The sequence below is a fragment of the Narcine bancroftii genome, unplaced genomic scaffold (assembly GCF_036971445.1).
Source record: "Narcine bancroftii isolate sNarBan1 unplaced genomic scaffold, sNarBan1.hap1 Scaffold_104, whole genome shotgun sequence".
Classification (NCBI taxonomy): Eukaryota; Metazoa; Chordata; class Chondrichthyes; order Torpediniformes; family Narcinidae; genus Narcine; species Narcine bancroftii.
The window spans coordinates 68,314-92,809 of NW_027211818.1; positions in this window are offsets into that span (position 1 = coordinate 68,314).

Genomic DNA, 24,496 nt, shown 5'->3' on the forward strand with positions numbered 1-24,496 from the left:
TTGGTCAGGAAGGAGTCTACATGTTAGTCAGGGAGACATCACCTGTTGGTCAGGGTCATATGTTGGTCAAGCAGTGGTCACTTGTTGGTCAAGTCACCTGTTAGTCAGGGGGTCATTTGTTGGTCAGGAAGGTGTTACCTGTGGTCGAGGGGTCACCTGTGGGTCAGGGAGAGGTCTTCGTTTTGTCAGGAGGTCATCTATTAGTCATTGGTCACCTGTAGGTCAGGGAGATGTCTCCTGCTGTTCAGAGGTCACCTGTTGGTCAGATGTCACCTGTAGGTTAGGGACAGGTCATTTTTGATCAAAGAGTGGTCACCTATTGGACAGGGGTCACACGTAGGTCAGGGTCGATTCACCTGTTGGTCCCAGAGAGATCACCTGTTGGTCAGGGAGTAATTAACCTCATTTTGATGTGACTGTGAGGATATAGAACTGTAGATTCCATCCATCATCTGTCCCACCCCCTCTCTCCCCATCTACCATCATCCATTATAGGATGTGGAAGCTGTGGAGAGGGTGCAGAACAGAGTTCCCAGGAATTTGCCTGGATAGGAAAGTAAGTCTTAACCAGAGCTGAGACTTTTCTCTTTGGAGTGAAGATGGACGAAAGGAGACTTAATAGAGGTCTACAAGATTCTGAGAGGCAGAGCTAGGATGAATAATATTCCTCTCGCCCTTTCTACCCCAAGATACCAACTGGGCAGCCCCCACATATGCTGATGTCCTCAGCCACGAGGTTTGGCCACTGATTCCACTATCAGCTCTCTACAGTGTCTATCTCTTGTCTCTTGGGATCAGATATCACTGGCAAACTGTGTTGAGAAATGGCAGCGTTGTCACTTGTACAAATCCAGCGTGTTCAGCCAGTGGAGACACAGTGCTCTCCCACATGGTACTGCTGCCTAGTCCTGCTGCCAACTCCTCCGAGCTGTCTTTAAACAGTTTGTTAAAGGATGGCAGAATATAGTTTTCATGGGAAGACTCTTGGCAGGGTAGAGGATGAGAGGGATCTTGACGTCCGAGTCCATAGGAGACTCAAGCAGCTGTGCAGGTTGATTTCGTGATTAAGAAGCTGATCAGTGTATTGGCCTTGATTAAACGTGGAATTGGATTTAGGAGCCACGATGTAATGTTGCAGTGATATGGGGACATGGTCAGACCCCAGTTGGAGTAGAGTGCTCAATTCTGGTCACCTCACTACTGGAAGGATGTGGAAACCATAGAAAGGGTGCAGAGGAGATTTCCAAGGATGTTCCCTGATTTGGGGAGCATGGCTAATGAAAGCAGGTGAGTCAATTCGGGCTTTTCACCTTGGACTGACAGAGGATGAGAGGACCTGATGGAGGTGTTTAAGATGATGAGAGGCATTGATGATGTGAATAGTGAGAAGGTTTTTCCCAAGATGGGAATTATCGCAACAAGAGGACACGGGTTAGGAAATCTACTTACTGATCTGAGGTCGTCCAAAAGGTAACGCTGACACTAAAAAGAAGCTAAGGAATCATTCTGGACAGATTTCAATTCCAAATCTACCCAGAATGGACGATCAAATTTATCCAAGTCATAAACCCAAAAAATCATACAGCGAATATTAAGTGCCCAATAGCAAAATCTCAAATTCCGTAAGGCTAGACCTCCCTCCTTCTTAGGTTTCTGGAAGTGAAGCTGATTCAGTCTGATGCCCTCACCATTCCAAATGTAAGGGTGTGGTAAACCGGTGTCGTGCTGTGATTGGGTGCTGCTGACAGGAAATGCCTCCCGAGACTGATCCTACCCATAATTCTTTGTTTGCCTTGATCAGTCAATGAGGTTGACGGCTGTTCCAGTCTATAGTTAATAAAAGTCGATCAGTTTGATTAGTCATCAAAGATTAATTCTTCAAATCAATATCATCAAATTAAGATTTCGGAATAAAAATTGGGACAGATGAAATAGGTATATGACAAAGTAATGTTATCATTTTAACAGCATTAATACAGCCAACCAAAGAAAAAGTCAACAGGGCCCATCGAGTAAAAGATTGCTTCACAAAAGCGAATAAAGGAGCAAATTTTAATTTAAACGAATCTTTAAATTTCCTGGTGATTTTAACACCTAAGTATGTACAATACTCTTTAACAATCTTAAATGGTATATTGTCATAAATAGGATCATGTGAATTGATTGGAAATAATTCATTTTGATGAAAATGTAGTTTATATCCAGAAAACCCTCCCAAAATGTGATAGTAAAGCAAGCATCGCAGGGATAGAACGAGCAGGATCTCAAATAGAGACGAGAAGATCATCTGCATCGAGAGAGGCGATGTCCTTCATCTCTTCCTTGAATCTCATTTGAATTACAGAGTGCAATTGCAAGGGGTTCTAACACCAGATTAAAAAGTGAAGTGTGAGGGGACGGCCTTGTCTAGTACATCAAAACAATGTGAGTGGCGAAGATTTGAGATCATTCGTAATAACTACTGCAGTTGGTTTCAAATAAAGTAACTTAATCCAGGAATTCAGTCCAAAACCAAAATTGAACCTTTCCAAATTTTCAAACAAGTATCTCCATTCAACTCTATCAAAAGTAAGGTGGACGAGCTGAAGGTGGGATAGACACTTGGCAGGATGATGTGGTGGATATTAGTGAGATGTGTTTGCATGAGGGATGTGATTGGCAGTTATATATTCCAGGATTTTTCTGCTTTAGATGTGAGAGAATTGGAGGGGTAAGTGGGGGGGGGGGTGGGGGGGAGGGTTATGCGGGTGTGTGGCATTACTTGTCAGGGAAAATATTACAGCAGTGGTGAGGCGTGATATATTGAAGGGCTCATCGAGGGAGGCAGTGTGGGTGGAATGAAAACATAGAAAAAGTGAGGTTACAATTATAGGGGTGTATTATAGACCACCTAGTGGGGAGTGAGAACTAGAGGAGCAAATGTGGAAGGAAATAGCTGAGGTGTGCAATAAGCACAGAGTTGTGTTAGTTGGGGATTTTAATTTTCCTAATATAGATTGGGAGACGCCGTCAGTGAAAGTCCTGGGTGGCTTAGAATTTGTCAAATGTGGGCAGGATAGCTTGATGCAGCAATATGTTAAGGTATCCACGAGAGAGGGGGGAGTGTTGGACCTACTGTTGGGGAGCACTTCGGATCCAGTGATCATGGTACCATTAGTTTCTGCATAATTATGGAAAGGGATAGGTCTGGTCCGATGATGAAGGTCTTTGAGTGGGGGAAAGCCAGATTGATGAAATGAGAAGGGATTTGCAGGGTGTGGTTTGGGCTGATTTGTCTTTTTTTGGGAAGGAGGTGGAGAATTGGAGGACATTTAAAAGTGAGATTTTGAAGGTTTAGAATCTTTATGTTCCTGTCAGGATAGAAGACAGGGCCAGATGTTCACGAGAGCCGTGGTTTTCAAGAGAGATTAGGAAGTTGGTTCAAGACAAGAAGGAGGCTTACATTAAATACGGGAAGCAAGGGATAGACGAGATGCTTGAAAGATACAGAGATTGTAGAAAGAAGCTTAAGAAGGAAATTAAGAAAGCGAAAAGAAGGTACAAGGTGGGAAAAGCAAATAGAGTGAAAGTAAATCCGAAGGGTTTATGCTATGTGAATAGCAAAAGGAGAGTGAAGGATAGAATTGGTCCACTGGAGAATCGGAGCATGTAAGGAGCCAAATGAGATTAGAGAGATATTGAATGAGTTCTTCTCATCAGTAATCACTAGGGAAAGGGCTATGGAATTGTGTAGGATAAGTGAGGCAAAAGGGGTAGTTATGGAAAACATAGGGATCAGCAAAGAGGGGGTGTTCGAACTTCTGAGGTATATAAAGCTGGATAGGTCTCCAGATCCCGATGGAATTTTCACCAGAACCTTAAGGGAAGTCAGGGAGCAAATAGCAAAGGCTCTGACAGTGATTTTTCCACAGTCACTGGAGGAGGGTGTGGTGCCGTGGGATTGGCGTGTTGCAAATGTGGTTCCTCTGTTTAAAAAGGGCTTAAGGTGTAGGCCCAGCAATTATTGGCCAGTAATTTTGACATCGGTGGTGGGTAAACTAATGGAAAGTATTTTTAGGGATAATATGTATAAGTATCGAGAGGGGCAGGGATTGATCAGCGCCATCCAACATGGGTTTGTGATGGGAAGTCATGTTTGACAAATCTTGTTGAATTTTTTGAGGAAGTGAATAGAAAAGTTGATGAAGGTAGAGCAGTAGACGTGGTCTGTTTAGATTTCAGTAAGGCTTTCGATAAGGTTCCACATGGTGAGGTAGGTTCAGTCACTAGGGATAGATGTTGAGGTAGTCAGATGGGCACCAGAGAGTCATGGTGGACAACTGTCTGTGAGGATGGAAGTCAGTGACCAGCGGTGTGCCTCAGGGATCGGTTTTGGGTCCTTTATTGTTCATCATTTACATGAATGATTTGGATGATGGCGTGGTAAATTGGGTAGTAAATATGTGGATGATACAAAAGTGGGGGTGTTGTGGATAGTGAGGAGGGTTTTTGTGGACTGCAGAAGGATATGGACGGCTTAGAAGAGTGGGCTGAATGGTGGCAGATGGAGTTTAATGTAGAGAAGAGAGATGTACTTCATTTTGGGAAAAATACACAAAATGAAGTGAAGGGGAGGGGGTGATGATGAATGCAGAAGAACCAAGAGATCTTGGAATAACGGTTCAGCGTTCTTTGAGGGTGGCGACTCATGTAGATAGGCTGGTGAAGAAGGCTTTTGGTATGGTGGCCTTATAAATCGTAGCATAGAATATAGGAGGTGGGAGGAAATGTTGAGGCCAGGTTTGGAATATTGTGTGCAGTTCTTGTCTCCAAATTATAGGAAGGATATCAATAAGGTAGAGAGGGTGCAGAGAAGATTTACTAAAATGTTTCCTGGATTGCAGTATGTAGAATACGGAGAAAGTTTGAGTAGACTGGGTCTTTATTCATTGGAATGCAGAAGGTTGAGAGGCGATTTGATAGAGGTATATAAATTTATGAAGGAAATAGATAGAGTAGATGTGTATAGTCTCTTCTTTTTTTTTAAATTTTTTTAAATTTTTCACACCATAAACCACATTGACAAAGATACATACATTTTCCTTTTCAAATATATACAGTACCATTTTCTCCTCCCATCCCTCCCTCCCTACCTCCACCCCCATCCATTTAAAGTACAAAATCTAAGATACATTAAACCATTCAAGCAATGTTGTCATTCAATAAAAATAAACAAGAAATTCCACTGAGTCAATTCTTTTCATTTCCTTCTCCTTTCATTAATTTAGGTAGTGAATGTCCCCAGTAGGTTTTCTCTATTGTGTTTCATGTAAGGCTCCCATATTTGTTCAAATATTTCAATATTATTTCTTAAACTATATGTTATTTTTTCTAATGGAATACATTTATTCATTTCTATATACCATTGTTGTATTTTGAAATTATCTTCCAATTTCCAGGTTGACATAATACATTTTTTTGCTACGGCTAGAGCTATCATAACAAATCTTTTTTGTGCACCATCCAAATCAATTCCAAATTCTTTGTTCTTTATGTTACTTAGGAGGAAGATCTCTGGATTTTTTGGTATATTGTTTTCTGTAATTTTATTTAATATATGGTTTAGATCTTCCCAAAATTTTTCTACTTTCTCACATGCCCAGATTGCATGAATTGTTGTTCCCATTTCTCTTTTACATCGAAAACATCTGTCAGATACTGTTGGGTCCCATTTATTTAACTTTTGAGGTGTAATGTATAGCCTGTGTATCCAGTTATATTGTATCATACGTAACCTCGTATTTATTGTATTTCTCATCGTTCCAGAACATAACTTCTCCCATGTTTCCTTTTTTATTTTTATATATAAACCTTGTTCCCAATTTTGTTTAGTTTTACCATTTGTTTCCTCCTTCTACTTTTCTTGCAGTTTAATATACATATTTGTTATAAATCATTTGATTATCATTGTATCTGTAATCACATATTCAAAGTTACTTCCCTCTGGTAACCTCAGACTGCTTCCTAATTTGTCCTTCAAGTAGGATCTCAATTGGTAATATGCCAGCACTGTATCTTGAGTTATATTGTATTTATCTTTCATTTGTTCAAAGGATAATAATCGATTTCCTGAAAAACAATTTTCTATTCTTTTGATCCCTTTTTTCTCCCATTCTCTAAAGGAAAGGTTATCTATTGTAAAAGGGAGTAACTTATTTTGCATCAATATTAGTTTTGGTAATTGGTAATTTGTTTTATTCCTTTCTACATGAATCTTTTTTCCAAATATTGAGTAGATGATGTAATACTGGAGAACTCCTACGTTGTACCAATTTTTCATCCCATTTATATAATATGTGTTCAGGTATCTTTTCCCCTATTTTATCTACTTCTAATCTAGTCCAATCTGGCTTTTCCCTTGCTTGATAAAAATCTGATAGGTATCTTAATTGTGTGGCTCTATAATAATATTTAAAGTTTGGCAGTTGTAAGCCTTCTTGTTTATACCATTCTGTTAATTTATCTAGTGCTATCCTCGGTTTCCCACCTTTCCATAAAAATTTCCTTATTATGTTCTTTAACTCCTTGAAGAATTTCTCTGTCAAGTGTATTGGCAATGCCTGAAATAGGTATAATATCCTTGGGAAAATGTTCATTTTAATACAGTTTATCCTTCCTATTAGTGTTAATGGTAAATCTTTCCAATGCTCAAAATTGTCCTGTAATTTTTTCATTAGTGGATAATAATTGAGTTTCTATAGATGGCTGAGAATTTTATTTATTTGTATACCTAGGTGTCATATTGCTTGCATGTGCCATCTGAATGGTGATTCCTTCTTAAATTTTGAGAAATCCGCATTATTCATTGGCATTGCTTCACTTTTATTTACGTTAATTTTGTAACCTGACACTTCTCCATATTCCTTCAATTTCTTATATAATTCTTTTATTGATAAATCTGGTTCTGTTAAGAATGCTATAACATCATCCGCAAATAAACTGATTTTATATTCCTTGTCTTTTATTTTTATCCCTTCTATTTTATTTTCTGTTCTTATCAATTCTGCTAGTGGTTCTATAGCTAACACGAACAATAAAGGTGTTAGTGGGCATCCCTGCCATGTTGACCTGCTTAAGTTAAATTGCTTTGATATATATCCATTTACTGTCACTTTCGCCAATGGCCCCTTATATAAAACATTATATGTTTTAATCCAATTAATATACTTCTCTGGTAAACTGAATTTTTGCAATACTTTAAGTAAATAATTCCATTCTACTCTGTCAAAGGCCTTCTCTGCGTCTAAAGCAACTGCTACTGTTGGCGCTTTACTCCCTTCTACTGCATGAATTAAGTTAATAAATTTACAAATATTGTCTGTTGTGCGTCTTTTTTTAATCAATCCAGTTTGGTCTAGATTTACCATTTTAGGTACATACTCTGCCAATCTGTTTCCTAATAGTTTAGCTATTATCTTATAATCTGTGTTAAGTAAAGATATTGGTCTATATGATGCTGGTGCGAGTGGATCTTTCCCTGTCTTTGGTATTACTGTAATTATTGCTGTTTTACATGAATCTGGTAAGCTTTGTGTTTTATCAATCTGGTTGATTACTCCCAGGAGGGGAGGAATTAATAAATCTTTAAATGTTTTATAGAATTCTATTGGGAATCCATCCTCTCCTGGTGTTTTATTATTTGGTAATTTTTTTATTAACTCTTGTATTTCTACTATTTCAAATGGTTCTGTTAATTTATTTTGTTCCTCTATTTGTAATTTTGGTAGTTCAATTTTAGTTAAAAATTCATCTATTTTCCCTTCTTTCCCTTCATTTTCAGTTTGGTATAATTGTTCATAGAATTCTCTAAAGTTTTCCTTGATCTCCGTTGGATTATATGTGATTTGTTTGTCTTTTTTCCTTGATGCCAAAACCATTTTCTTAGCTTGTTCTGTCTTAAGCTGCCATGCTAGAATTTTGTGTGTTTTTTCCCCTAGTTCATAATATTTCTGTTTTGTCTTCATTATGTTCTTCTCCACCTTATACGTTTGTAGTGTTTCATATTTTATTTTTTTTAATCTGCCAATTCTCTTCTTTTAGTTGTATCTTCCTTCATTGCTAATTCTTTTTCTATATTTACTATTTCCCTTTCCAACTGCTGTTTCCTGATTATAGTCCTTCTTCATCTTGGTTACATAACTTATTATTTGCCTTCTGATGAATGCTTTCATTGCATCCCATAGTATAAACTTATCTTTCACTGATTTCGTATTTATTTCAAAATACATTTTAATTTGTCTTTCAATGAATTCTCTAAAATCCTGCCTTTTAAGTAACATGGGGTTTAATCTCCATCTGTACATTCTTGGGGGGATGTCCTCTAACTCTATTGTCAATATCAAGGGTGAATGGTCCGATAATATTCTAGCTTTATATTCTGTTTTTCTTACTCTATCTTGCATACGAGCTGATAACAAAAATAGGTCTATTCTTGAGTATGTTTTATGTCTAGCCGAGTAATATGAATATTCCTTTTCATTTGGGTGTTGTTTCCTCCATATATCCAAAAGTTGCATTTCTTGCATCGATTTAATTATGAATTTGGTTACTTTGTTCTTTCTGTTAATTTTTTTCCCAGTTTTGTCCATGTTTGAATCCAAATTCAGGTTGAAATCCCCTCCTATTAATATGTTCCCTTGCGTATCTGCTGTCTTCAAAAAAATATCTTGCATAAACTTTTGATCTTCTTCATTAGGCGAATATACATTGAGTAGATTCCAAAACTCCGAATATATCTGACATTTTATCATTACATATCTCCCTGCTGGATCTATTATTTCCTCTTCTATTTTAATTGGCACATTTTTACTAATTAATATAGCTACTCCTCTTGCGTTTGAATTATATGACGCTGCTGTTACATGTCCTACCCAATCTCTCTTTAATTTCTTGTGCTCCAATTCAGTTAAATGTGTTTCTTGCACGAATGCTATATCAATTTTTTCTTTTTTCAGTAAATTTAGCAGCTTCTTCCTTTTAATTTGGTTATGTATTCCGTTAATATTTAAAGTCATATAGTTCAGTGTTGCCATTTTATACTTTGTTTATCTTCCCTTTCCGTTTCTCCATCATCACCTTTCCTTCTTATCCATTTCTGCTTTCTTGTTTTGAACACTTTATAAGACAACATTTCTAAAACATCAAATATTTTCATTATTCTCCTATTTAAAACTTCTTTAACCCCCATTCTCCCCTCCCCCTCCTGAGTTGTCCTTTATCCCTTGTTGGACAACCACATCTCCCCTCTCCATTTGGATTTGCGAATTCACTCGCAAACGTCAGCTGATTTTGCAGTGACCGTAACTCCTCCCCACCCAGCCCCCCCAGAAAAGATTTCAATTTTCATATGTAACAAAGGTCACTCTTTTAATTCCCTCCTTATTCCCTCTATTCCATTTCCCTCCCTTATTAATTCTTGTCTATACTCTATATATTTTCTTCTAAATACGGATACATTCATGTATGCACACTATATATACACACATATACCCCTTTACACACATACATATAGATCGTGGTCATTTTTACTCTTATTACATGTCTTCATCTCTCTGCTTGTTTTGTAGTTGTTCTGCAAATTTCCTTGCTTCCTCTGGATCCGAGAATAGTCTGTTTTGTTGCCCTGGAATAACTATTTTCAGTACCGCTGGGTACTTTAACATAAATTTATATCCTTTTTTCCATAAGATCGTTTTTGCTGTATTGAACTCCTTCCTCTTCTTCAGGAGTTCAAAACTTATGTCTGGATAGAAAAAAAATTTTTGACCTTTATATTCCAGTGGCTTTTTGTCTTCTGTTACTTTCTTCATTGCTTTCTCCAATATATTTTCTCTTGTTGTATATCTTAAGAATTTTACTAAAATGGATCTTGGTTTTTGCTGCGGTTATGGTTTCGGGGCTAAAGTTCTATGTGCCCTCTCTATTTCCATTTCTTCCTGTAATTCTGGTCGTCCTAGGACCCTGGGGATCCAATCTTTTATAAATTCTCTCATATTCTTGCCTTCTTCATCTTCCTTAAGGCCCACTATCTTTATATTATTTCTTCTATTATAGTTTTCCATTATATCTATCTTCTGAGCTAACAGCTCATGTTGCTCTTTAACTTTTTTATTAGATTCTTCTAATTTCTCTTTTAAGTCTTTTACTTCCATGTCTACAAATGTTTCACATTTTTCTATATTTTCCACTCTTTTTGCCAATTCTGATATGGCCACTTCCATTTTATTCATTCTTTCTTCTGCGTTTTTATTCTTCTTTTTATCTCATCAAATTCTTGTAATTGCCATTCTTTCACTGATTCCATATAATCTTTAAAAAAAGGTTCATCCATTGTCTTGCTTTTCTCTTCTTCTTCCACTTCTTTCTGTTCTTCTTCTTCTTCTTCCTCTGGGTTGACCATCTGTTGTTTCCTTGTTTTCTTTTTACCCTCTTCTTTCTTGTTGTCGTTATTGTCTGTGTTCTGCACCTGTTGCTGTGTTGCAGGTGTCTCTCTCAGCTGTGGAGATCGACTCCGCAGCTGGTCCCCCCTCTCGTCAGTGTGTTTTTTTTTCATGCGCATTGCGCATGCGCGACTCCTTGCGCGTGCGGTGTTGCGCACTTTTACTCAGCTCTGCAAGCCATTTTTGTAGTCCCGAGCACGGGACCTCCACTGACCTGAGGGAGCGGGCTTCTCTCTCCGCGACGGGCCTCCTCGGACAGGTAAGGCCTTCACCTTCTTCTTCCGACATTCTTTCTTCCTCTTTTCTTCCCGTTGTTTTCGACTTTTCTCTCTTCGCTGCCATTTTCTTCTCACCTTTATTTTTACTTTATTGTAAATTTTAATCTTGTACCTTTGTGTTTTGTGTGTTTTTTTTCAACTTTTCCGGAGAGGGCTGGAATTCCCTGACCGCCCACTACTCCATCACGTGACTCCTCCACCATTTAAGATTGTTAAAGAGCATTTTATTTATTTAGGTGTTAAAATCACCAGAAATTTTAAAGATTTGGTTAAATTAAATTTTGCTCCCTTATTTGTTTTTGTGAAGCAATCTTTTACTAGATGGGCCCTGTTGACTGTCTTTGGTTGGCTGTATTAATGCTGTTAAAATGATAACATTACTTTGTCATATACCTATTTCAGATAGTCTCTTCTCCTTGAGGGTAAGAGAGATTGGAACGAGGGGTCATAAGTTAAGGGTTAGATGGCAAAATGTTAGAAGTAACACAAGAAGAAGCTTCTTCACTCGGAGAGTGGTGGCTGAGTGGGATGACCTTTCGGAAGAGGTCGTTACAGTAGGGTCAATATTGTCATTTAACAGGAGGTTGGATGAGTACATGGATTGAGCGTTTTTGGCAGTGAGCAGGTAGGTGGAACTAGTGGAGTTCACTTAAATCAGTGCGGCCTAGAATGGCCCATGTGGCCTGTTTTCATCCTGTAATTGTTATATGGTTATAAAAGGCTGAGGAACAGTTCCTTCCCACAGGCGGTGAGAATGGTGAATGACCAAAAGGATCTGCTCACACTAACATCCAAGGCTCTAATTTGGACAAAATAGTATTTCCTTCAGAGAAAAATACTTCTCCTGCATATGTATTGTTTGTTTTTATGTGTGATATGTCTGGTTTTGTGTCGGAATGTTTGCACCGAGGACCAGAGAATGCCGTTTCGTCGGCTTGTGCTTGTACAGTCAGATGCCAAAAAACTGGACTTGACTTAATCCTGGCGAACTACGGCATGGAACAGATCCTTCCATCTAATTTGTTCCCCTCGACCAACTTAGGATTAAGGGCTTGTCCCATTTCCTGCATTTGACCCAGATTCTTCCAAGCTCTTCCTATCCATATATCTGTCTAAATATCTATTAAAATCATAATTGTACTTTCCCCCACAATTTCCTCTAGCAGCTTGTTCCAGATATGGATCGCCCTCTCAGTAACAAATTGTTCCTCAGGCACTGCAAATGTTCATTCCCATCTTAAAGCCATGCCTCAGTGACCAACACTGATTCCTGTGGCACAGCATTGGCCACATCTCTCCCAACCACCCTGTCTCCCACCATGTCATCAAAGGTTCGAATGCTACCTCCCTCCATTTGGACCTCTTTACCACATCACTGACATGAATTATGAACAGTTGGGATGATACCAGCTGCCCTTCACCGGTTTGCAAAAGACTGGTGAACAGCCATACTGTCCATATTCTGTCCATGAACTAACCCACACTCCATGTCAGTATATAGTCCTCAATCACAATCACCCATTCTCCTATTTTGTTTCATCGTCTCTCGTGAAGCACCTTTCCAAATGCCTTAAAATAGATCAACACCCAATCTGGCTCCCACTCATCTAATCTGACAATGACATCCTCAAAAGGACTGGATAGCTGAATCCAACACCATTTCCATTGCCTCTATCTCATCCCACCATCACTTTAGATGGCCTGCTATCACTTCCTGAATGATTCATTCCAGACATTCCCCACTTTTCTCTTGCCTCGCTGACCATCTTGTTACTCTGTTCCAAGAACAACGGCTGATCACCCATCTCCTGGCTCCTCACCACAGAACCTCTCGAAGGAAGAGAGGAGACTTAATAGAAGTACATAAGATGACGATGGGCTTAGATAGGATGGAGAACCAACACCTCTTCCCTGGGGCAGCAACAGCAAAAATCAGAGGGCACCTGTTGAAGGCAAGTGGAGGTAAGTTAAGTGGAGATGAGAAAGGCCAGATGTTATTTTCCACAGAGTGTGGTGGGTGCCTGGAATGCATTGCCAAGGGTGGTCCTTTGTCTATAGGACCCTGGTCAGACTCCAGTTGGAGTACTGTGCTCAATTCTGGTCACCTCACTACTGGAAGGATGTGGTGCAGAGTAGGTTTACAAGGATGCTGCCTGGTTTAGGGAACGTGCCTTGTGAAAGCAGGTGAGTGAACTCAGCCTTTTCTCCTTGGACTGACGGAGGATGAGAGGTGCCTGATAGAGGTGTTTAAGATAATGAGAGGCATTGATTGTTGGATAGTCAGAGGCTTTATCTCTGGGTTGAAGTGGTTGCAACAATAGGACACGGGTTTGGAAATCTACTTACTGATCTGAGTTCATCTAAAAGGTCATGCTGACCCTACAAAGAAGTGAAGGAATCATTCTAGACAGATTTCAATTCCAAATCTACCCAGTGTGGACGATCAAATTTATCCAAGTAATAAATCCAAAAAAAATCAGACAAGAAATATTAAGTGCCCAATAGTAAAATCAGACCACCATCCTTCTTAGGTTTCTGGAAGTGAAGCCCAATCTGATGCCTTCACCATTCCAAATATAATGGTGTGGTAAACCGATGTCGTGCTGTGATTGGGTGCTGCTGACAGGAAATGCCTCCCAAGACCGATCCTACCCATAATTCTTTGTTTGCTCCCCAATCCACTCTGTCTCGATCAGACAATGAGGGTGACGGCTGTTCCAGTCTATAGTTAATAAAAGCCCATCAGTTTCACTTCAGTCTTATGCGATTATTGATGGTGCATCAAAGATTAAATCTTCAAATCAATATCATCAAATTAAGATTTCGGAATTAAAATTTGGACAGCTTGAAATAGATTTCAAACTTTAAATAATGTTATCATTTTAACAGCATTAATACGGCCAACCAAAGACAAAGTCTACAGGGCCCATCTAGTAAAAGATTGCTTCACAAAAACAAATAAAGGAGTAAAATTTAATTTAACCAAATCTTTAAAATTCCTGGTGATTTTAACACCTAAATAAATAAAATGCTCTTTAACAATCTTAAATGGTGGAGGAGTCACGTGATGGAGTAGTGGCCGGTCAGGGAATTCCAGCCCTCTCTGGAAAAGTTGAAAAAAAAACACACAAAACACAAAGGTACAAGAATAAAAATTAAAACAAAGTAAAAGTAAAGGTGAGAAGAAAATGGCAGCGAAGAGAGAAAAGTCGAAAGCAACGGGAAGAAGAGAAGAAGAAAGAATGTCGGAAGAAGAAGGTGAAGGCCTTACCTGTCCGAGGAGGCCCGCTGCGGAGAGAGAAGCCCGCTCCCTAAGGTCGGTGGAAGTCCCAAGCTCGGGACTACAAAATGGCTCGCGGAGCCGAGTAAAAGTGCGCAACCACGTATGCGCATGAAAAAAAACACACTGACGGGAGGGGGGAACAGCTGAGGAGTCGATCTCCACAGCTGAGAGTGACAACTGCAACACAGCAACAGGAAGAGAACATAGAAAACAACGAGAACAAGAAAGAAGAGAGCAAAAAGAAAACAAGGAAACAACAGATGGCCAACCCAGAGGAAGAAGAAGAAGAAGAAGAACAGAGAAATGGAAGATGAAGGGAAAAGGCAGGACAATGGATACATTTTTTTTAAAGAATATATGGAATCAGTAAAAGAATGTCAATTACAAGAATTTAATGAAATAAAAAGAAGAATTAAGAGTGCAGAAGAAAAAATGAATAAAATAGAAATGGTCATATCAGAGATAGGAAAAAGAGTGGACAATGTGGAAGAACGAGAAATAATCGTAGAAATGGAAGTAGAGGACTTAAAAGATCAATTAGAAGAATCAAATAAAAAAGTTAAAGAGGCACATGAGCTGTTAGTTCAGAAGATAGATATAATGGAAAACTATAATAGAAGAAATAATATAAAGATAGTGGGCCTTAAGGAAGATTAAGAAGGCAAGAATATGAGAGAATTTATAAAAGATTGGATCCCCAGGGTCCTAGGAAGACCAGAATTACAGGAAGAAATGGAAATAGAGAGGGCACATAGAACACTAGCCCCGAAACCACAACCGCAGCAAAAACCAAGATCCATTTTAGTAAAATTCTTAAGATATACAACAAGAGAAAATATATTGGAGAAAGCAATGAAGAAAATAAGAGAAGACAAAAAGCCAATGGAATACAAAGGTCAAAATTTTTTTTTCTATCCAGACATAAGTTTTGAACTCCTGAAGAAGAGGAAGGAATTCAATACAGCAAAAACGATCCTATGGAAAAAAGGATATAAATTTATATTAAAGTACCCAGCGGTACTTAAAATAGTTATTCCAGGGCAACAAAACAGACTATTCTTGGATCCGGAGGAAGCACGAAAATTTGCAGAACAACTACAAAACAAGCAGAGAGATGAAGACATGTAATGAGAGTAAAAATGACCACGAACTATATGTATGTGTGTATATGGGAATATATATATATATATATAGATGTGTATGTATATATGTGTGTCCATGAGTGTATCCATATTTAGAGGAAAATATATAGAGTATAGATAAGAATTAATAAGGGAATGAAAGGGAACAGAAGAAATAAGGAGGGAATTAAAAGAGTGACCTTTGTTATATATGAAAATTGAAAACTTTTCCGGGGGGCTGGGTGGGGAGGAGTTACAGTCATTGCGAAATCAGTTCATGCTTGCGAGTGAATTCGCAAATCCAAATGGAGAGGGGAGATGTGGTTGCCCGAAAAGGGATAAAGGGCAACTCAGGAAGGGGAGGGGATAGAGGGGTTAAAGAAATTTTAGATAGGAGAATAAGGTAAATGTTTGATGTTTTAGAAATGTTGTCTTATAAAGTGTTCAAAACAAGAAAGCAGAAATGGATAAGAAGGAAAGGTGATTATGAGGAAACGGAAAGGGAAGATAAACAAAGTATGAAATGGCTACGTTGAACTATATGACTTTAAATATTAACGGAATACATAACCAAATCAAAAGGAAGAAACTGCTAAATTTACTGAAAAAAGAAAAAAATGATATAGCATTCGTGCAAGAAACACATTTAACTGAAATGGAGCATAAGAAATTAAAGAGAGATTGGGTAGGACATGTAACATCAGCGTCATATAATTCAAAAGCTAGAGGAGTAGCTATATTAATCAGTAAAAATGTACCAATTTTAATAGAAGAGGAAATAATAGATCCAGCAGGGAGATATGTAATGATAAAATGTCAGATATACTCGGAGTTTTGGAATTTACTCAATGTATATTCACCTAATGAAGAAGATCAAAAATTTATGCAAGATATTTTTTTGAAGATAGCAGACACGCAAATGAACATATTAATAGGAGGGGATTTCAACTTTAATTTGGATTCAAATATGGATAAAACTGGGAAAAAAATTAACAGAAAGAACAAAGTAACCAAATTTATAATTAAATCGATGCAAGAAATGCAACTTTTGGATATATGGGGGAAACAACACCCAAAGGAAAAGGAATATTCATATTATTCGGGTAGACATAAAACATACTCAGCTCATATGGAAGACAGAGTAAGAAAAACAGAATATAAAGCTCGAATATTATCGGACCATTCACCCTTGATATTGACAATATCCAAGAATGTATAGATGGAGATTAAACTCCATGCTACTTAAAAGGCAGGATTTTAGAGAATTCATTGAAAGACAAATTAAAATGTACTTTGAAATAAATACGGAATAAGTGAAAGATAAGTTTATACTATGGGACGCAATGAAAGCATTCATCAGAGGGCAAATAATAAGTTATGTAACTAAGATGAAGAAGGACTACAATCAGGAAACAGAGCAGTTGGAAAGAGAAATAGTAAATATAGAAAAAGAATTAACAATGAAGGAAGACACAACTAAAAGAAAAGAATTGGCAGATTAAAAAAAATAAAATATGAAACACTACAAACATATAAGGTGGAGAAGAACATAATGAAGACAAAACAGAAATATTATGAACTAGGAGAAAAAAACACACAAAATTCTAGCATGGCAGCTTAAGACAGAACAAACTAAGATAATGGTATTGGCATCAAGGAAAAAAGATAAACAAATCACATAAAATCCAACGGAGATTAATGAAAACTTCAGAGAATTCTATGAACAATTATACCAAACTGAAAACGAAGGGAAAGAAGGGAAAATAGATGAATTTTTAACTAAAATTGAACTACCAAAATTACAAATAGAGGAACAAAATAAATTAACAGAACCATTTGAAATAGTAGAAATACAAGAGATAATTAAAAAACTACCAAATAATAAAACACCAGGAGATGACGGATTCCCAATAAAATTCTATAAAACATTTAAACATTTATTAATTCCTCCCCTCCTGGAAGTAATCAACCAGATTGACAAAACACAAAGCTTACCAGATTCATGCAAAACAGCAATAATTACAGTAATACCAAAGATAGGGAAAGATCCACTCGCACCAGCATCATATAGACCAATATCATTACTTAACACAGATTATAAGATAATAGCTAAACTATTAGCAAACTGATTAGCCGATTATGTACCTAAAATGGTAAATCTAGACCAAACTGGATTTATTAAAAAAAGACGAACAACAGACAATATTTGTAAATTTATTAACTTAATTCATGCAGTAGAAGGGAGTAAAGCGCCAACAGTAGCAGTTGCTTTAGACACAGAGAAGGCCTTTGACAGAGTAGAATGGAATTAATTTATTCAAAGCATTGCAAAAATTCAGTTTACCAGAGAAGTATATTAATTGGATTAAAGCATTATATAAGGGGCCATTGGCGAAAGTGACAGTAAATGGATATATATCAAAGTAATTTAATTTAAGCAGATCAACAAGGCAGGGATGCCCACTATCACCCTTATTGTTCGCGTTAGCTGTAGAACCACTAGCAGAATTGATAAGAACAGAAAATAAAATAAAAGGGATAAAAATAAAAGACAAGGAATATAAAATCAGTTTATTTGCAGATGATGTTATAGTATACTTAACAGAACCAGAATTGTCAATAAAAGAATTACATAAGAAATTGAAGGAATATGGAGAAGTGTTGGGTTACAAGATTAACGCAAATAAAAGTGAAGCAATGCCAATGAATAATGCGGATTTCTCAAAATTTAAGAAGGAATCACCATTCAGATGGCAAATGCAAGCAATAAGATACCTAGGTATACAAATAAATAAAAACCTCGGCCATCTATATAAACTCAATTATTATCCACTAATGAAAAAATTACAGGACGATTTAGAGCATTGGAAAGATTTACCACTAACACTAATAGGAAGGATAAACTGTATTAAAATGAACATGTCCCTCTGTTTCAGGCATTGTCAATATACTTGACAGAGAAATTCTTCAAGGAGTTAAAGAAAATAATAAGGAATTTTTTATGGAAAGGTGGGAAACCGAGGATAGTACTAGATAAATTAACAGAATGGTATAAACAAGGAGGCTTACAACTGCCAAACTTCAAAAATTATTATAGAGCCGCACAATTAAGATACCTATCAGATTTTTATCAAACAAGGGAAAAGCCAGATTGGACTAGATTAGAACTAGATAAAATAGGGGAGAAGATACCTGAACATATATAAATGGGATGAAAAATTGGTACAATGTAGGAGTTCTCCAGTATTACATCATCTGCTCAATATTTGGAGGAAGATTCATGTAGAAAGGAGTAAAACAAATTACCAATTACCAAAACTAATACTGACGCAAAATCAGCTAATCCCTTTTACAATAGATAACCTTTTCTTGAAAGAATGGGAGAAAAACGGGATCAAAAGAATAGAAAATTGTTTTTCAGGAAATAAATTACTATCCTTTGAACAAATGAAGGATAATTATAACATAACTCAAGATACAGTGTTGGCATACTACCAACTGAGATCCTACTTGAAGGACAAATTGGGAAGCAGTCTGAGGTTACCAGAGGGAAGTAATTTTGAATATGTGATTACAGATACAATGATAATCAAAAAATGTATAACAAATATGTATATTAAACTGCAAGAAAAGGAGAATGAGGAAACAAATGGTAAAACTAAACAAAAATGGGAACAAGATTTAAACATAAAGATAAAGAAGGAAACATGGGAGAATTTATGCTCTGGAACGATGAGAAATACAATAAACACGAGGTTACCTATGATACAATATAACTGGATACACATTACACTGGATACACATTACACCTCAAAAGTTAAATAAATGGGACCCAACAGTATCTGACAGATGTTTTCGTTGTTAAAAAGAAATGGGAACAACAATTCATGCAATCTGGACATGTGAGAAAGTTGAAAAATTTGGGGAAGATCTAAACCAGATATTAAATAAAATTACAGAAAACAATATACCAAAAAACCCAGAGATCTTCCTCCTAAGTAACATAAAAAACAAAGAATTTGGAATTGATTTGGAGGATGCACAAAAAAGATTTGTTAAGATAGCTCTAGCCGTAGCAAAAAAATGTATTATGTCAACCTGGAAATTAGAAGATAATTTGAGAATAAAACAATGGTATATAGAAATGAATAAATGTATTCCATTAGAAAAAATAACATATAATCAAGAAATAATATTGAAATATTTGAACAAATATGGGAGCCATACATGAAACATAATAGAGAAAACCTACCGGGGACATCTACCACCTAAATTAATGAAAGGAGACGGAAATGAAAAGAATTGACTCAGTGGAATTTATTGTTTATTTTTATTGAATGACAACATTGTTTGACTGGTTTAATGTATCTTAGATTCTGTACTTTAAATGAATGGGGGGGGAGGGGAGGTAGGGAGGGTGGGATGGGAGGAGGGAGGGGTGGGGTAGAAAATGACACTATATATTTGAAAAGGAAAATGTATGTATCTTGGTCAATGTGGTTTATGGTGTGAAAAATAAAAAATTTATAAAAAAACAATCTTAAATGGTATATTGTCATATATAGGATCATGTGAGTTGATTGGGAATAATTCAATTTTATGAAAATGTAGTTTCAGAGGAAAGTTTAGTGGTGATAACAGAGGCCAGATGTTATTTTCCACAGAGTGTGGTGGGTGCCTGGAATGCATTGCCAAGGGTGGTGATGGAGGCTGGAACAAGAGGGACATTCAAAAGACAACATGGAATGTCCAGGGAAGTTCTAATTTATTCATCACAATCCCACCTGAAATCACCATTATTGATGGATTGCGATGAAGGCCGTTGGTCATCCTGATGAGTTCTAGAACATTCCATTCTGTTATAAACAGGGTGAATGCGATGTTGGGATTCATTCCCAGAGGGACAGCAGGCAAGAGCAGGGGTGTAATGTTGAGACTCCATCAAGCTCAGGTAAGGCCTCTCTTGGAGTATTGGGGACAGTTTTGGTGCCTTATTTGAGAAACAAAGTGCTGGCTTCGGAGAGGGTTGAGAGAAGATTTACTGGAATGAGACCAGGATTGAAAGGGTTAACATATGAGGAATGGTTTTCAGCTGGAGTACAGAGGATGAGGGGAAACATATCGAGGCAGTTCAAATGCTAAAGGCCTGGCCAGAGTAAATGGGGAAAGGATGTTTCCCATGGCCTGGATTTTAGGACGAGGGTATAATTTCTGGAGAAAAGATGCCAATTTAAAAGAGAGATTCAGAAAAGTTTCTTTAGCCAGAGGTTCATGATCTGTGGAGCTTGATCCCACAGGCGGCTGTGGAAGCGAGGTCTTTGGGAGTATTTAAGGCAGAGATTGCTATGCTTTGTATTAGTCTGGGAATCTTGGTTTACAGGGAAGAAGCCAGGGAATGTGTTAAATATTCGACCAGCAGCAATAGAAATTCACAAAGGCAAGGGTATCTTCACAACAATCATTTATTTATTAATAATCTCTTACTTCACTCGAAACTTAAATCTAACTTATCCACATGATGTGCAAATGTGTGTGCATGCGCGCATGGGGCAAAACCCAAACTATTAAATTATAAGCTTAATTCTGAAGAGTTGATTTTAATGTTCAGTCTCAGAAATTTTTGTGTTGAAAATAGTCTTTACTGCTGTTCAAAAGCAATTATGGAGGAAGCGTGAGCCATCAGACCTCAAAACTCACAAATTTCTTGTCAAGTTGTTTCCAAAGAATTGTTTCTTCATATGACTGATTTTCCACTCTTGCATGGAAATTTCAGGACGTTTTTCTTCCCCAATGATTTAAAAAACCCAAGCAAGGGTTACACGAAGTCCCATGAAGAAACAGACGCAATAGAACTACCCTTGTATCATTGTGCCTCCTGTGAGGTTCAAAAATCCCAACAGAACCACAAAGTACAAGACATGGCTTTAATTCGAGTCACACCAGCGGGAATAAGTAGTATTAATGTCAGGTGGACAGTGTCACCTGGCTAATACAAGAATCTCATTGGAATTTTACCATGGGGAGGTACAATATTTAAGGCATATTCTTGAATACAAAGTTGATGGACATCCCTTTAAACTTGTTTGAGGTACATTGTTTCATGTCTCAGCTTTTCACATTTCTGGATGCACTTTCTTAAGAAATGGAAATGATAGACATCAAACAAGACTTCACATGAACAAGTCAACTCGAATAGATGTCATTTCTCATGTACAAGTGAGTTGCTGTTGAGATGCTGGATTCCAATCAGTTTAACATCCACGTTTTGTATGCCTTGGGCTTTGAAGACTTCCTCACTGTGCTGTAGGTTTGGAACGGGCCATGATTTGAACTGAACGGGAGTCTGGCAGAGGCTGCGGGAGCATCGGAGACAAATCCACGGTCACCCAATGACTGTGAAGGGACTCTCTTTGACCTCTCTTTGCCTGACTGTAAGGGGAGCCAGTCAATGTTCAGGCTCACAGTGAATCTTTGTCTGCATTATTGTCAGACTGAGGGCAATGATTTCAGATTCAGATTTATAGTCAAGGTACATGAATGATCGCACATACAACCCTGAGATTTGTTATCTTGTGGGCCAGACCAAATGACCACTTCTTGGAATTGCAAGAAAAAACTGGACACTGCGGAAACAAATAAAGAAATGGAAACAGACTGTGCAATAAAGAGAAGTGGGAAAAATCATAAAGTGGCAAAGTAATGTCCTTAAATGAAGCCCTGATTGAGTTTGTTGTTGAAGAGTCTGATGGTGGAGGGGGAGCGGCTGTTCCTGAACCTAGTGGTGTGAGTCTTGTGGCCCCTACACCCTATCCAGCGAGAACAGAACATGTGCTGTGTGGTGTGGATCCTTGATGTTACCTGCTGTAATATTGTTGATGATGTGTAATATTACATTTATGTTTGATGACATGACAATAAATCATATCTAATCTAATCTAATCTGAAAGCAAGTATTTACCACTCAGCTTTGGGGAGTGTGGGGCTGAACTGCCTTCTTGAAGTGCAGCCATCTTTCTGGTGAAGCTGCTTTTAGGCAGGAGGGTGGGGGAGGGGGGTCTTCCAGGATTAAGATCCAGGGATGATGAAGGACCAGAAATATATTTCCAAGCAGGAATGGTGCAGGACTTGGAAGCTGTGGGAAAACTAACAGCCTGGTGCTGCAAGTGTGCGGGATACATGGCATGAGGAATGTTTGCTGGCTCTCGGCCTGGACTCGTTAGAATTTAGGAGAATGTGTGGGGGGGAGGTCATCATTGAAACATTTTGAATGTTGACAGGCATGGTCAGAGTGGATGTAGAACAGTTGTTTCCTATGATGGAAGAGTTGAAGAGAAGGAACAACTTCAGGATTGAAGGAATTCCACTTAGAGCAGAAATGTGGAGGAATGTCTGTAGCCAGAGGGTGGTGAATCTGTGGAATTTGTTGCCACAGGCAGTTATGGAGCCAGGTCATCGGCAGAGATTCTTGATTAGTCAGAGCATCAAGGGGAGAAGGCCAGGTAGTAGGGCTGAATAGCCTAGTACTGCTCCATAGTCTTGCGTTCACCTGGACAGGAGTGATGTTTTCTTATTTTAATTATCTAAACCTTGGTGAGACACCAGGATTGCTTTGATCTCCTTACCATCACATTTTAAAATTGGAGCCAGTTTGAGGTGTGTGGTTTGCAGCAGGTGTTCATCCCACTTTTCTTTGTTCTTTTGACTGATTATGTTCCCTATTTCTTGCCAATCCAGCTGAAAGTTGTTAACCATGAGGACCGAGCAATTCTGGCCTCTAGGTGATATAGAGGGGCAACTGATTCGATTGATCCTTGTACTTAACGTGTACATTGCACTTGGCAAGAACTTGTATTTCCTTCCCAATAACTGTTTTTAAGATGGAGCATCTGTGTGTGGTAGCTGGCCCTCCTTCATTGTTCTGGGCCTGAGGGAAACCGCTCCTCCTGTATTGAGTTCCATCCATATCAGTTTGCTGTTCATGTGGACGTGGATGTAAAAATTTGGCTCTTTGTGGCCCACGGACGGGGATTACTTGGATCACATGTTCACTTTGGTTTGGTTCCACTTCTGATTCATTGGTATCCGGATTTCAGTGTCTGGCTTTTCCCGTCTCTTGGTCAAAATGTACTTTTCAGGAGTCTGGCTGGTAATCTTTCCTCAGTTTAATCAATGGCCATCTTGCTTTGATGTGCCCCTTCACATTGCATTTGTGGCATTTGGCTTTTTGAAGTAGCAAATATTGGGACTTTGATTCGTCTTCCCACAGCAAAAACATTTTTGACGGGCAGGTTCCTGGCGGGAAGAATCTTGGCGCCAAGATTTATTGATAGCCAAGTCTCTCGGACAGACATCTGCATTGCTTCCCACTGTCTCGGCGGCAGTAGCAATGTCTAACGCCAGTTCAGGTGTCAGATTTTGTGCTGCAATTTGTTTTCTTCGGGTCGTTTGTTCAGCTAAACCCATTATGAATTGATCTCTTGACGTCTTTGATCTGCCCAACTGCATTGTATCTAGACAGTTTACATGAAATTGGGGACAGACTCTCTGTGTTGTTGTTTACATCGGTAAAATTTATGACTTTCTGTCATCACTGGAGGTGGGGTGTTAAGGTGTTGAGCGATCACTTGACAGATTTCAGCAGATGTTTTCGTTGAAGGCATGTGTGAGCTGGTCAGCGATCTTAAGAGCTCAGGTGCCTCCTCCCATTAGGGTTAAAAACAATGCCCGTTTTTATTGGATGGAGGATTTTCAGTCATATCATGTACAATACAATGATCATCAAAACCTTCTACATATGCTTCCCACGTGTCTTCATCTTCATTGGATTAGTCTAAGGGAGCTGCAGGAACTTCTGCCGCCATCTCACTGTCTTCTGGAGTTAGAAATGATAAATGTGTCATGGTTGAGTGAGTTCTTGAATCCTTGTTGCCACTGTTATGTTCGAGCCCCCCATTGTAAATAATGACAGTCATATCGTCAATGCCGACTAACTCAATGCTTTATTCATTACATACTACAGAAATTACTACCAAATATTCAGTATAAATCATTGCATACACGTAATGGTGTCATATCCAACAGAGAGGTGAGCATTGATGATGTCTGTGGGAAAGGAGAAAGGGAAAGGGGAGAGAGACAGATCTTGGGGAAGGTGATGGGGGAGAATTGAAGTGGGGAGCTTAACGACAGCCAGAGAAGTCAATATTAATGTTATTCAGTTTCAGCAAAATTTGTGACACATATTCTTGTCAATCTCTGATTCCGAGCATGAGATTCAGCTCCCTTCCCAGCACAGGACATGTCGGACAGGCCTTGATCCTGCTGACACAGTGGTGG